Source organism: Capricornis sumatraensis, chromosome 17, assembly GCF_032405125.1.
Source record: "Capricornis sumatraensis isolate serow.1 chromosome 17, serow.2, whole genome shotgun sequence".
NCBI classification, from domain to species: domain Eukaryota; kingdom Metazoa; phylum Chordata; class Mammalia; order Artiodactyla; family Bovidae; genus Capricornis; species Capricornis sumatraensis.
Genome location: NC_091085.1, coordinates 66,568,081 through 66,581,612, shown reverse-complemented (window position 1 = coordinate 66,581,612; position 13,532 = coordinate 66,568,081).

Here is a 13,532-nt window from a genome sequence, read left to right as displayed (position 1 = left end):
GTGCTGTGCTCCGCCTCTGAGTCGTGTCCGACTCTTTGGGACCCGGTGGAATGTAGCCCACCAGGCTCCTCTGTCTGTGCGGTTCTCCAGGCAAGAATACTTGAGAGGGTTGCCATTTCCTCCTCCAGAGGATCTTCTCAACCCAGGGACTGAACCCGCATCTCCTGCCTTGGCAAGCGGGTTCTTGACCACTGAGCCACCTGGGAAGTAGATGCCTAGATTTCAGTCCTTAGGTCTGCCTAAGTCCAAATCCTGACTTTCTGCAAAACGTTGAGCTGTCTTTGGAAGAAGATCAAAGAAGTCTTCTAGCCTAGATTACGGAAGCGACCTTGGCCGCTATAATTAACTACAAGGCTCCTGAAGTCTTCTATGTACCATGCCATTATAGACATTCATTATATTAATAAACACACTCTTCTAGACGTCCCCTTCTTCCTCTTCTTAATCATGCCATCCTTCTGTGAAACTGTCATCCCCCATTTTTCCTGCCTTGTCCAACTCTTCACTCCTCTTCCTCAGCTCTCCTCCTCAGCTTGAGGGTGTCCCAGGGTTGACCTCAGTTCATCCGCCAGCTTTGAATGTGCCTCCTCCCTATGTCTCAAAGCCATCAACACCCCTCCGTGTCCCTTCACCCCAGCACCTCAAGGTGGGGACATCCAAAAGGGAGCTTATCACCTTGCCCCAAACCTGCTCTTACCTCTCAGTTCTCTAGCTCATCCATGGTGTGATCAGCCATGCACTCAATCAAACTAGAAAAATCTGGGGGTCCTGCTCAACTTCATCTCCTTCCACACTCGCCCCACCTAACCAGTCATTCATCCGGTGACTTCTGCTTCCCGGGGAATCCCCAAGCCCGTTGTTGCCCTGCATCCCCGTGAACACAGCACGTGCAAGTGAATGAGCAGGAGAATGGCAGTGTGCACACATGGCTTTTGGAAACCAGCCCAGGCTGTACCTTCAGCGTCTGTCTTTGGTTTCTGTGCACATGGAGACACAATACACAAAGCCATGTGTATATAACTGTCTTCTAGAGCTGGGATATCTTAGAATCAAAACTGCGACAAGCTCACGGATTTTCTGGTCATCTCAGTCACTAAGTCTTTGCAACCCCATGGACTGCACCATGGCAGGCTTCCCTGTCCTTCACTATTTCCCGGAGTTTGCTCAGATTTCATATCCATTGAGTCAGTGATGCTATCTAATCATCTCATCCTCTGCCAGCCACTTCTCCTTTTGCCTTCAATCTTTCTCAGCATTAGGGCCTTTTCCAATGAGTCGGCTCTTCCCATCAGGTGGCCAGAGTATTGGCGCTCCAGCTTCAGCAATATCCTTCCAATGAATATTCAGGGTTGTTTTCCTTTAGGATGGACTGGTTTGGTCTCCTTGCAGTCCAAGGGGGTTTCAAGAGTCTTCTCCAGCAGCGCAATTCGAAAGCATCAATTCTTCAGCACTAAGCCTTTCTTAATTTCAGACTTTATTTTTCAGCTCTGATTCTCCAGAGGGCATTGGACTATCACATTGTCTGTTTCTTCTTGCACTAAATTTGGCATTCTTTGTTTTTCAAGAAATGTTTCTGTCTTACTTAGGTTCTTGAATTTATTGCTGTTTAGTTGATAATACTCCCTTTCTTTGTTTTCTTGTCTACACAGTTGGCATAGATTGAGCCTATTATTTATTTACTTAACAATTCTGAGTGAATACTGTCTCCATATGGTTTAATACATACAGAAAAAGGCATAGAGTGGAAATTATCCACCGCCCTGACCCCCCACCGCCACCTTGCTTATTTTCCCAGTTCCATTCCTTCTAGCAGTGATGAGGTGAGGTACTTTTTGGGCATGCTTTTATAGTTTTTTTAAAAAATAATATTAAAAAATATTATACAAGAAAACGCAAACCTGCAGACCACCCTGAAACAAACTCTTTTCTGACCATACCATTATACACTTGTGCGTGTGTGCATATATGTAAGTTTCCTTTTCATCTTTATTCACAAGATGTGGTGAATTCCACAAGATGTTTCTTTCTCCCAGACCCCTAACTTGCTTCCTTAACTAGGTCATGCTTAGTGTTATTTCCAACACCCCATCACACGTTTGCTGGAAGACTAGTTACTTCATCTGAAAGTTGAACAAACACAGCCATTAACAGGAGAGGACCACTGGGAGGATTAAATGAAGATATGTCTGCAAAGCACTTAACCTGTACCTGGCCCTTAGAAGCATCTAGTACATTCCAGTATTACTGTTATCATTATTACTATTATTACAAGGAAAAAGGGTGTTTTTTTTTTTTATTGTTATGTTCTTTCTGGGTCATGTCCTGAAAATTTCACTTCTTGATAAATTATTACAGACAGCGAAGACAGGGCAGTTCCCTTCTCAGCCTGAGAATGAGCAGCACTGCCTTAATTAGCAGCCACTGGGAACATCAGAGTGTCTGTCCTCTCGCTGTTTATATTAACAGCTTTCATTAATCACACATAAGATAATAGACATCGCCATCTACCACACCATGTGTTAAAAAATACTCAAGCTAATTGTGTCTGAATAGATGTCTGTACCCTCGGAGAAAATGTTCAGAACGAAAACATATGAGCATCCTTTTCTTTAGATTCTCTTTTAGTTGAATAACTCCTCCTTGAAATAAGTTTAAGAGATGGGGGACTAATTTAATTGTGTTTCCATCATGTGATAGTGACTTAACCAACATTACTAACATGCTTTATACAAACAGCAACAGTCCTTTATTTATTTATCTTTGCCCTGCCATGCACCAGGTGGAGTCTTATTAATAGTTCCCTGACCAGCGGCTGAACACGTGTCACCGGCATTGGAAGCATGGAGTCTTAACCACTGCACCACCAGGGAAACATCAACAGTCTGTTTTTGAGTCACTTTAACATTTGGGAAATTGTGGCTCAGAGAGACCAACACACCTGTCCAAGTTTACAGAGCTGGTCACTCTGTAAAAAGCAATAGACGTAGTGGTTAAGTGGTGGTATATGGAAATTTAAAAAAAGTAACCCAGGTCAGGTGCTTAAAAAAGAACCAATCACACAGGACATGCTGTGTATATGCTGGTGAGTGATATTGCTCAGGAAATTTTAACAATTCTTGACATTTTCACATATATATATTTTTTTTTTTAACAGTCATATATATATATATTAATAGTACTCTAAGGCAGGGGTTGGGCTTCCCTGGTGGCTCAGAAGGTAAAGAATCCGCCTGCAATGCAGGAGACCCTGGTTCCATCCCTGGGTCGGGAAGAGCCCCTGGAGAAGGGAATGGCTACCCACTCTAGTATTCTTGCCTGGGAAATCTCATGGACAGTGGAGCCTGGTGGGCTACAGTCCACAGGGTTGCAAAGAGTTGGACATGACTGAGCAACTAACACTTTTCACTTTTCAAGGCAGGGGTGAGCAAATTGTGATTTGATGGCTAAATCCAGTCCCCTGCCTGATGTTGTAAATAAAAATTTATTGGCACACAGTCCTGCCCATTCATTTACATATTGCCTATGACTGTTTTGAGAAAACAGTGGCAGACGTGAGGAGTTACAGTCCCACCAGACAAGCTTTAAGTCCCACAAAGCCTAAAATACTTACTACCTAGCTTTTCACAAATATTTGCTGGCCTTTCTTATAATGGATAATAGCACCTATTGCTATACATCAGATTGAGTGACTTTATTCTATTTTTTAAATTGAAGTATACTTGATTTACATTATTATTTAAGCTCTGGTTGCACAAAACTGATTCACAATTTTTAAAGGTGATGGCTTATAGTTATTATAAAATACTGGCTATATTTCTTGTGCTATACAATATATCCTTATAGCTTTATTTATTTCGCTATTGCCTCTGTATCCATGTATTTTTGTACATTGATGCCGATTTGTCTGTAGGATACATTGTCAGGTGCTGGATTGCTCAGGCATCTGAAACGTAGGGAGCTTCTGAGAGCAAGGGCTAAGAACAGTCACTTCCACAGAGGAGGCTCCTGACCCCCACTGTTTAGAGAGGAGAGTTAGCTGTGAGTCAGATTCAGAGCTTTCTGAGTCCTTCACTCAGAGCTGCAGTGGTTCCAGCACAAAATCAGAGCAACTCAGAATCCACCTGACTATAATTCCATCAAAGTTGTATGCAATGATCTGGTAACAGGTCTTTTTCATGGGACTCTGTTGGGTCAGGCGCTGTACCAGGCGACAGGAATAAGAAACTCAGAGAATTTAAATTTTATTTTTTTTAAATTGGGGTATTTACAATATCGTGTTAGTTTCTGCTGTACAATGAAGTGAATCAGCCATATGAGTACACATAACCCCTCCCTCTTGGACCTCCCTCCATCCCAACCCTCCAGGGCATCACAGAACATTGAGTTGAGCTTTCCGTGCTGTGCAAAAGCTTCCCACTAGCTATCTGATTCACGCACAGCAGTGTATGTATGTCGACCCCAATCTCTCAGTTCATCCGACTCCCCTCTTCCTCACCCCTTCCCTGTGTCCACACGTCTGTTCCCTGTGTCTGCATCTGTATTTCTGCTCCTCAAATAGATTCACTGTACCATCTTTCTAGTGCAGTGAGTTTTAAAGGTGTTTAAATCTAGAAGTCATTTGAAAACTCACAGAAGCTATGGAGTCCCTATCCCTTAAGTTGCCCATTCACGTAAAGTTTTGCAAAAGGTTTCCAGGGCTTGATAACTTCCCCTGAAGCACTTCCATTGACTTTCTCCAGCACTGGGGTTAAGAATCCCCTCATCTACAAGGAGAGACTGACCCATAAAGGATAAAATCATATAAAGGATCTTAAATGGTGTCTCTGAAGTGTGTACACACTAGAATGTGTGTCCACAGAGTGAGAGGCTCAGCACTGCTGTGTGGCAGAGCATAGAGGAGGGGCTATCAGGGAAGGGCTCTCATAGGAAATGGGACTTGGGGGGTGTGTAGGGGTCCTCCGGATTGTCTAGAAAGAGGAGAGGCAGTTTCACTGTGGAAAAATCAATTAGGGTGAGAGGAACTCTGAGAAGATCCTAATGTTGATGCCCAGAAGTCTGGACTATTTCTAGTTTGTCAACTGACTCCGGAAAACGAGAGCAAATGTCTTAACCTCAGTGTCCCCTCTCGTCTCCCTAGTACCCACATGGCTGCATCAGATGAAGGCCAGCACAACACTCACTGACTTTTTAAAGTTGTCTGAAATCCACAGATTAAAGGCTCCATGTCAATAAAACATCATCATGAATGCCCCAAAGGGCCAATTCCTTGGTTTCACATGTCATGGCTAAAATTGTTTTATTTTTCCCCTCCACAGTCTGCTTGATCAGAGTTGCAAGGGCCATTTGGAAGTCCTTCTTTTTGTTCTGTCCTTGACAGTTAGTATTTGAGTTAGGAAAATGGTAAGAAGGCTTCTTGGTCATACCATCTCTTTGAAGTGTGTGTGTGTCTGCTTGTGTGTATGTGTGCGTGTACACTTTTTCTGAAAACTCAGGTGCTCTGGATTACTGAATTTGGGAACATGAAGACACTGAGGTGTTGCTGGGTAGTCACTCAGTTGTAACTGACTCTTTGTGACCCCTTGGACTGTAGCCCTCCAGGCTCCCTTGTTCATGGGATTTCCCAGGCAAGAATACTAGGGTGGGTTGTCATTTCTTTCTCCAGGGGATCTTCTCCACCCAGGGATCAAATCTACATCTCCTGCATTGGCAGGTGAGTTCCCTACCATTGAGCCACTAGGGTAGCCCAAAGACATGCAGAGCTGATTCCAAATGTTTGACTTGTAGGTTACTGGGAAAGAGTTTGGGCTGATGTTCTGGTTCAAACCCTATCTCAACCTATCTCCCAGTGGTTTCCTGGGACTTCTGGAACAAAAGACCACAGGCCAGTTTGCTTCATACAGCAAAAAGTCTCTAGAAGTTCTGGAGTGCAGGAGGATGAATCCAGGTGTTGGTGAGTGTTGGTTACTTTTGAAGGCTCTGAGGCAGATCTCTTTCATGCCTCTTTTCTATCTTCTGGTGGTGCCAACAATCCTTGGTGTTCCTTGGCCTATAGACACATCCCTCCAATTTCTGCTTCCGTCTGTGTTCCCCTCTGCTTATCTCTTTGAAATGACACTATTCATTGGATTTAGGGCCCCCCTAAATCCAGAGGAATTCCGTCCTGGGATTCTTACCTACACTTGAAAAAATCTTATTTCTACATAAAGTCTCATTCACAGGTTCTGAGTGCACATGTCTTTTGGGAGGCACTAGTCACCCCAGAAGGGACATCACTTTGCTAACAAAGATCTGTCTAGTCAAAGCTATGGTTTTTCCAGTAGTCCTGTATGGATGTGAGAGTTGGACCATAAAGAAGGCTGAGCACCGTATAATTGATGCTTTCAAATTGTGGCGCTAGAGAAGATTCTTGAAAGTCTGTTGGACAGCAAGGAGATCAAACTTGTCAATCCTAAAGGAAATCAACCCTGAATACTCACTGGAAGGACTGATGCTAAAGCTGAAGCTGCAATACTTTGGCCACCTGATGCGAAGAGCTGACTCATTGGAAAAGACCCTGATGCTGGGAAAGATTGAAGGCAAAAGGAGAAGGGGGTGGCAAAAGATGGTTAGATAGCATCACTGACTCAGTGAACATGAATCTGAGCAAACACTGGGAAATAGTAAAGGACAGGAGAGCCTGGTCAGCTACACTCCATGATGTTGCAAAGAGCAGTCATGACTTAGTGACTAAACAATAACATTCACCCCCACTACAACCACATCCTCTGCATCTTTGGGTACATTCCTTACCCAACGCTGAGCCTTAGCAGTGACCTCATCTGGAACTCGTGGTCACGCATAGAAGCTCAATTCAGAAAACAACATAATGCACATAACACTCTCTGCACCAAGCCTAGCACGCTCAGTGCACGCACATGAAAGGGCGGGGCTGTTATCCCCAGTAGCAGGAATGATATCAGTGTCGCTGTCTCTCAGCCAGGAGCTCTGACATACGGAGGGTGGGGCAATGCAACCTCAAACATCTGGACAACAAGACCATGGTGCTTTCCAACTCGGGCTGTTTGGCATCCTGTAGACCCCAGAAACAGATGACAGAATGTCAAGATGATTGACTACCCTCTTCCCTTTCCCCCAGACACTGGCGGGTTGATTGAGCCTAAACGTCATGGATGTTTTCCACTTAAGACACACATGCTTGTTTTCCCGGTCAGATGCCAGTGGTTTCCATGGACCATAGGATTCAGTGGCTGTCCCAGAATGGTGTCAGATCATACGTAGTCTAGAGGTCCATCAAGGTCTATTACTCAGATGCAATGAGTTAGAAGCGTCATGAACTTCAGAGGTCACACAGTACTGTGGGTTCAAATCTCAGCAGAGCTACCTGGAAGCTGAGTGACATTGAACAAATGATTTTCTGCCTTTGAGCCTCACCTTCTTCACTCTTCAACTGGAACCAGTCCCAACGTGATTCTGATGATTAACTAAAATCACATGTATAATTTCTATACACTGAAAGAGCCAATTAAGGCTTGCCATTTTTTATTGTTGTCATTATTCATAATAAATCATAAAGTGTATTAGTTCAGATGACTCACATGAAAGGATCATTGATTCAGTATTACCCTGACAATGTTTTGCTTGGCAAGTGAATTCGATGATTCCAGATCACTCATTCCTGGAAAATACAGGCTCAGATCTTAATCCCTTCTCTTTCCACTTAAGTGGCTTCCTGTCTTTGGAGTCTTAGTTACTGCTTTTACAGAAAGGGAATATTCTTGTTATGAAACAGGGTTACTTTGGAGGCTCAAACAAAAGCCTAGGTGCTTATTTGTTGAGTCAGCAATCATTTATTGAGTCTTGACAATGTTTCAGGCTATGGAAAGGCATGGGTGATATGATGGTGAACAGGACACAAATTGTTCTTGCTTCAAGAAGCTTAGTAGAAGACAGTGTGAGTAATCATGAAATGTACAAATGTAACAGCATCTTATTCTCATTGATCATTATTACGCCTTCCCTCTCACAGCTGATACATGTTGGTGCAATAAATTTAACAAAGCTTACTCAAATTTGTTGATTTTGGGATGTCAGTCCTTGTGTTCCACTGGATAATGTGGTAGGTTGATACATTCTTCTGCATCTTAGAGCTCCTTGCCCACCATCTCTCATCCAATGGCGGCATTTGTGGGGCATTTTACACATGCTATAAAATAGTGTTTTAACCCAGAACTTTTGCTTTGTAGGAATCTGGATTTCTGGCTTTCAAAAATCTAATCCCTCTGAACTGCACACTTAGAAAATGGTTAAAATGGTTAAATATTGAGGCATGTATCAGAATTTCATTTATTTTTATGGCTGAATAATATTCCATTATGTGTACATACCACATTTTCTTTATCCAATCATCTTTTGATGGACACTTAGGTTATCACCACCTTTTGACTACTTTGAATAATGCTTCAGTGGACATTGGTTCATAAGTATCTGTTGGAGTCTCTATTTTCAGTTCTCCTGGGTGTGGAATGATGTGGAAGTACCCAGTCATATGCTAATTCTATATTTAGCTTTTTGAGGAACTGGCAAGCTGTTTTCCATAGCACCTGCACTAGTTTGTATTCCCACCAGCAATGTGCAAGGGCTCCAATTTCTCCCCATCCTCTCTAACACTTGTTATTCTCCTGGTATTTGTTGTTGTTTGCAACATTATAGCCATTCGGGTAGGTGTGAAGTGGTATATCACTGTGGTTTTGATGCTTTCCCAGTGTGCCACAGCTACTGAACCAGCACACTCTACAGCCTGCAGGAGAACAAGAGAAGCTTAGCCCCTGCTCACCACAACTAGGGAAAGCCTGCACAGCAGCAAAGACCCAGCATGGCCAAAAATAAATAAATAATACAAATGCATGAAAATTCAATAAGAATGCTCTCAATCTTGGGGTCATGCAGACAAGAAGATAAGAATTAGTATCTGAGAGTGAGTTTCTCCTTTGATTTTTCACCCTAGCTGCCTCTTGTCCCTTCCTCAGTGGAGCCCAGGTAGGTGGCAAGTCCCCTACAGGGAGCTGAAGGGCAGAAGTCTAACTGGGTTGCCTTGACTAATGGGCCCAAGATAACAGTCCAGTGAAGCTGAGCCTGCGGAGTGCCAACGCCCTCTCATGGTCTCAAGAGTGGCATGGAAGTAACTAAGGAAGGTGGCAGGGCTCAGATGAGCCCTGACAATGGGACTATGCAGAAGTGAATTTTAGGGGCTGGTCCAGAAGACAAGCAGTGAGAGCACCGCAGCACGTGCTAGGGTGGAGAATGGCAATGGGGCTGAGGCGCCAGCACAATCAGATCCTGGCCCAAAGAGTCTGTAGGTCTTAGTCATCATCCCCAAGAAGTATAGGGGTGGAAAGGACCCATGTAGCCTGAGAAAACCCTGAATTGACTATAATCGGCTTCTGTGAACTGACAAAGCTCTTGTGAGATCTCCATTAAGGTCAGTGGGATCTACATTAAGTGACACTATAGACAAAGAAAGAACCATTGTGGTGTGAGATTCACACCGTTTCCAAAGATGATCTCCATATGTGAGCAGAACACACGAAGGTGACATGTTTTACCTCAGTTTCATCTCATATTCCATGTCACTTGTCTCCCCAGGAAGAGAAAACTGTTTTCTAGACTATGTTTCCATTTCAGGGCAACCATAGGCAAGCAAAACAGTGACAAAGAGGCAGAAATCTCTACAGTGGTGGTTTCTCCCTGGGGATGATTTCTATCATATTGGGGGGACATTTGACAATGTCTGAAGATGGCTTTTGGCTGTCAGAACTGGGGATGGGGCACTTCCGGCATCCACCGATAGGGACCAGGGATGCTGCAAAGCATCCTGTAAGATATAGGGCAGCCCTCTGTGACGAAATCCATTCCCAAATGTCAACAGTGGAGAGGTGGAGGAGCCCTGGTGTACCGTGATGTATGTCATGCTGTCTATGCAGACAGAACGTAACACATCATCACACTTTTCCTGCAGCACATCATCAGGTTGCAGAAAGAGCAGCAGGTTATGAGATGTTAGGCTCAGATGTCTCTGACTAGCTAGAAGCCTTGGGTAGGCCCCTCCAACACCAAGAGAGATTCATTTCCACATTGTAAAATATGCATTGTGAGTCCTGCCCTGCCTTCCTCTCAGAGGTGGAAAGGAAAGCTGCAAACTGTGAAATTCCAAAACACATCTTTATAATAGATAGCAATGGTGAGAATGAGCTAGCTGTTGAAAAAAACAGTGGAAAATTCTCCAAATTCTTCCAAACACTCCAGCAGGAGTCTAAATCCCAGCCCAGACTGATTTCTTCTAGATGTTTATGTACTTCAGGAAGTGTAACACTAGCTGCTATAACAAACAGCACCAAATGTTAGTGGCTTAACACCATACAAGTTTATATCTTGTTGATGCAATAATCCAGCCTGGTTGGGTAGCTCTCCTAGATGACTTTTCATGAGTAACAACTCAGAGCCTCAAGAGCCCATTTGCCTTCCTTTTTCCCTTTCTTTCTTTACATCTTCCATCTCAAGATTCGTGAACTACCTTGCTTCTACTTTCACAGATGGTGAGAGTATGGAGGTTTGTCAGGGAAATTTTCTTGGGGGGCAGACCTAGAAGTGGCAGGTATCATTTCTTCCTGTTTTCCATTGGCCAGACCTGAAGTCACATGAACCCAGTTGACCAAAGAGGAGGCTGGAAAATGTAATCAAACTACATGTGTGCTGAGTCCAAAAGGACAATGGATTTGGTGAGCACAGAGTGTCTTCTGCCTCAGCATCTTTTATTTTCCTCCCCACCTACAAAATGTGTTCAGTTCAGTTCAGTCATTCAGTCATGTCCGACTTTGCGACCCCATGAATCACAGCACGCCAGGCCTCCCTGGCCATCACCAACTCCCAGAGTTCACTCAGACTCACGTCCATCGAGTCAGTGATGCCATCCAGCATCTCATCCTCTGTTGTCCCATTCGTCTCCTGCCCCCAATCTCCCCCAGCATCAAAGTCTTTTCCAATGAGTCAACTCTTCACATGAGGTGGCCAAAGTACTGGAGTTTCAGCCTTAGCATCATTCCTTCCAAAGAAATCCCAGAGTTGATCTCCTTCAGAATGGACTGGTTGGATCTCCTTGCAGTCCAAGGGACTCTCAAGAGTCTTCTCCAGCACCACGGTTCAAAAGCATCAATTCTTCAGCACTCAGCCTTCTTCACAGTCCAACTCTCACATCCATACATGACTACTGGAAAAACCATAGCCTTGACTAGACAGACTTCAGTCAGCAAAGTAATGTCTCTGCTTTTGAATATGCTATCTAGGTTGCTCATAACTTTTCTTCCAAGGAATAAGCGTCTTTTAATTTCATGGCTGCAGTCACCATCTGCAGTGATTTTGGAGCCCAAAAAAATGAAGTCTGACACTGTTTCCACTGTTTCCCCATCTATTTCCCATGAAGTGATGGGACCGGATGCCATCATCTTCGTTTTCTGAATGTTGAGCTTTAAGCCAACTTTTTCACTCTCCTCTTTCACTTTCATCAAGAGGCTTTTTAGTTCCTCTTCACTTTCTGCCATAAGGGTGGTGTCATCTGCATATCTGAGGTTATTGATATTTCTCCCGGCAATCTTGATTCCAGCTTGTGTTTCTTCCAGTCCAGCATTTCTCGTGATGTACTCTGCATAGAAGTTAAATAAGCAGGGGAACAATATACAGCCTTGACGTACTCCTTTTCCTATTTGGAACCAGTCTGTTGTTCCATGTCCAGTTCTAACTGTTGCTTCCTGGCCTGCATACAGATTTCTCAAGAGGCAGGTCAGGTGGTCTGGTATTCCCATCTCTTTCAGAATTTTCCACAGTTTATTGTGATCCACACAGTCAAAGGCTTTGGCATAGTCAATAAAGCAGAAATAGATGTTTTTCTGGAATTCTCTTGCTTTTTCCATGATCCAGTGGATGTTGGCAATTTGATCTCTGGTTCCTCTGCCTTTTCTAAAACCAGCTTGAACATCAGGAAGTTCACGCTTCACGTATTGCTGAAGCCTGGCTTGGAGAATTTTGAGCATTACTTTACTAGCATGGGAAATGACTGCAATTGTGTGGTAGTTTGAGCATTCTTTGGCATTGCCTTTCTTTGGGATTGGAATGAAAACTGACCTTTTCCAGTCCTGTGGCCACTGCTGAGTGTTCCAAATGTGCTGGCATATTGAGTGCAGCACTTTCACAGCATCATCTTTCAGGATTTGAAAGAGCTCAACTGGAATGCCATCACCTCCACTAGCTTTGTTCGTAGTGATGCTTTCTAAGGCCCACTTGACTTCACATTCCAGGATGGCTGGCTCTAGATGAGTGATCACACCATCGTGATTATCTGGGTCATGACGATCTTTTTTGTACAGTGCTTCTGTGTAATGTTGCCACCTCTTCTTAATATCTTCTCCTTCTGTTAGGTCCACACCATTTCTGTCAACATTTTAGCATCTCTTAGTTCCCACTTCAAATTCCCAAGAGAAAAATTTGACTGGCCCTGATCAGTTGCTTTAGACAAGGATGCTTGGTCCAATGGAGAAGGCAATGGCACCCCACTCCAGTACTCTTGCCTGAAAAATCCCATGGATGGAGGAGCCTGGTAGGCTTCAGTCCATGAGGTCGCTAGGAGTCGGACATGACTGAGCAACTTCACTTTCACTTTTCACTTTCATGCATTGGAGAAGGAAATGGCAACCCACTCCAGTGTTCTTGCCTGAGAATCCCAGGGATGGGGGAGCCTGCTGGGCTGCCATCTATGGGGTTGCACAGAGTCAGACACGACTGAAGTGACTTAGCAGCAGTAGCAGTTCTTGGTCCAAATCCTCTTAAAACAAAGGCAGGCTGGTGTTTGCTGAATGCATTTGACAACAGTCCACTTGCTGAAGCCTCCTTCCTCATGACCTTGGCCACAAGGCATCCACTGGTTTGTCTGTTTATGATGCGCTTATTCACTGTCTCCCCCAGTGAGAATGCAAGCGCCATGCTGTGCGTGCGTGAGTGCTCAGCCACTCAGTCATGCCTGACTCTCTGCGAGCCCATGGACTGTGGCCCGTGAGGCTCCTCTGTCCATGGGACGTTCCTGACAAGAATACTGGAGTGGGTTGCCATGCCCTTCTCCAGGAGATCTTTGCCACCCAGGGACTGAACCTGCGTCTCCTGCATTGGCATGTAGATTCTTTACCATTGCATCACCTGGAAACTGCAAGCGCCATAAAGACAGGAATTTTTTTTTATGGCAAGTGCCATAAAGACAGGATTTTTTTTTTTTATGACAAGATTGTTTTCCCCCTGCCTGTTCACCGTTGTATTCATGGCATCTAGCATTGGTTCTGGCACACAGCATGGACTACCTAGACCCTTGCTGAATGAAAAAAGAGAATTGCACTCAGGCAAAGCAAGATCCAGGGTCGATGCTCTTTATACTCCGACTTGGGGGAGGTGTAACATTCTCAAGAGGAGTATATGTTGCTTACGAAAGATAAACT